Source organism: Palaemon carinicauda, chromosome 17, assembly GCF_036898095.1.
Source record: "Palaemon carinicauda isolate YSFRI2023 chromosome 17, ASM3689809v2, whole genome shotgun sequence".
Classification (NCBI taxonomy): domain Eukaryota; kingdom Metazoa; phylum Arthropoda; class Malacostraca; order Decapoda; family Palaemonidae; genus Palaemon; species Palaemon carinicauda.
The window spans coordinates 25,413,349-25,415,848 of record NC_090741.1 but is presented as its reverse complement, the minus strand read 5'-3'; positions in this window follow the sequence as shown (position 1 = coordinate 25,415,848).

Here is a 2,500-nt window from a genome sequence, read left to right as displayed (position 1 = left end):
ATGAAGGAGTGGATATACTGTACGATCTCATGATAAAGATTTTTGAGCAGGAAAAGATACCAAATGAGTGGCTAGGGAGTATATTGATCACAATCTTCAAAGGGAAATGTGATGTCCAAGAGTGTGAGAATTACAGAGGTATTTAATTGATGCCCCACACTTTGAAACTACTGGAAAGGATGATAGATGCCAGACTAAGAGAAGAAGTAGAAATAGGTAAAGAGCAGATGGGATTCATGAAGGGGAGGGGAACAACAGATGGTGTATTTTGTCTGAGGTAACTAATGGAGAAATTCCGGGAAAAGTAAAGAGACCTGCATGTGGTATTCATTGACCTTGAAAAGGCTTATGACCGAGTCCCAAGACAAGAGGTATGGAGGAGTCTGAGGGAGAGGAGGGTGCCGGAGAAGTACGTTCAACTGATACAAGAGATGTACCGTAATGTATTTACTAGAGTGAGCAGTAGTGCTGGGGAGACATAGGGTTTTGAGGCGAGAGTAGGATTACACCAAGGGTCGGCTCTGAGCCCATTTATCTTTTACATAGTGATGGACGTTTTGATAGAAGAGGTAAGGTAGGCTGTACCATGGAACATATTGTATGGAGATGATATTGTTCTGTGCGCAGAGAGCAGGGAAGATCTGAAAATGAGATTGAAAAGGTGGAGGCAAGTACTGGAGGACAGAGGAATGAGAATAAGTAGATCTAAGACAGAATATATGTGTATCACCAGTGAGGGGGATGATAGAGAAAGTATTCATCTTAGGAGAGAACAGATAAAGAGAGTTAATATGTTTAAGTATTTGGGATCCTTTGTTAACGCTGGAGGAGGTATGGAAGATGAAGTTAAACATCGGATACAGGAAGGCTGGAACAACTTGAGAGCAGCCTCAGGAGTTCTTTGTGACAAAAGAATACCACTAAGGTTAAAAGGAAAATTTCATAAGACAGTGGTTAGAACAGCAATACTGTATGGAACGGAAACAGCAAGCATGAGGAAGACAGAGGAGAAGAAGATGGATGTGGCAGAAATGAGAATGCTTAGGTGGATGTCTGGGGTGACAAGAGAGGATCGGATAAAAAATGACTACATAAGGGGGTCGACAAAGGTGGTGGAAATATCAAAGAAAGTGCAGGAAGTGAGGCTGAGATGGTATGGACACCTGATGAGGAGAGATGAGGACCACGTTGTGAGATATACTATGGATATGGAGGTTCAGGGAAGAAGAAGAAGAGGGAGACCAAGAAAGAGATTGAGGGACTGTGTGAGAGGAGACTTACAGGAGAAGGGGATTGATGAGTCAGAGGCGCAGAATAGAAAAAGATGGAAACGGCTCATCCACAACTGCGACCCCATTTAAAAATGGGAACCAGCTGGAAAGAAGATATTTATATATACATATATATACATACATACATATATATATATATATATATATGTATATATATATATATATATATAATTATAAATATATATACACACAATTTTATATATATATATATATATATATGTATATATATATATATATATATATATATACATATATATATATATATATATGTATATATATATATATATTTATATATATATATATATATATATACCAAGGCACTTTTCCTAGTTTTAGGGGATAGCAGACATCAAACAGATAAAAGAAAAGGGGACCTTTCCTTTCTATGTTCCTCCCAGCCTGACCAAATTTGCTGGTAGCTCTAGGGTGCCACAGCCTACCCTTCCCTTTTATCCACGACACATCAAGTTTCAAAACGCCTAATCCCTTACTGCTGTTACCTCCACGGTCATCCAAGGCGACAGAAGGAAGCAGGAGGGCCCACCGGATCTGGGTTACAGTAGTTTGCCATACATTCCTATTTCTAGCACTCTTTCTGGGCTCTCTCACATCTATCCTCCTATCACCGCAAGCTTTCTACACTCCACCAATCCACCACACCATTCACCTTCCTCTTGTACTTCTCCCAGCAACTCTTGTATTCATCACCTTCTTTAACAGACAGCCATATTCCATTGTCTCAATATGGCTAAACCACCTCAACACATTCTTATTCACTCTATCTTATATCTCATTTCGTAAATCGGTTCTCACCCTCACTACTTCGTTCCTAACACTATCTACTCAAGATGAACCAGCAATACTCCTCAGACACTAATCTCCAACACATTCAATTTCTGTCTCTCCGTTACTCTGCTTCCCCACTACATCACAGTTGGTACAATCACTTTCTCATGCAGAACTCTCTTTACAGTCATGCCAAACCCTCTATTCTTTACCACTCCCCTCACTACCCACAACACTTTGCATCCTTCATTCAGTCTCTGGCGTACATCTGCTTCCACTCCACCATTTGCTGCAACAACAGACCCCAAGTACGTAAACTGATCCACCTCCTCAACTAACTCTACATTAAACATGACAATCAACCTTGCACCACCTTCCCTTCTCGTACATCTCATAAACTTACTCTTACCCATATTACCTCT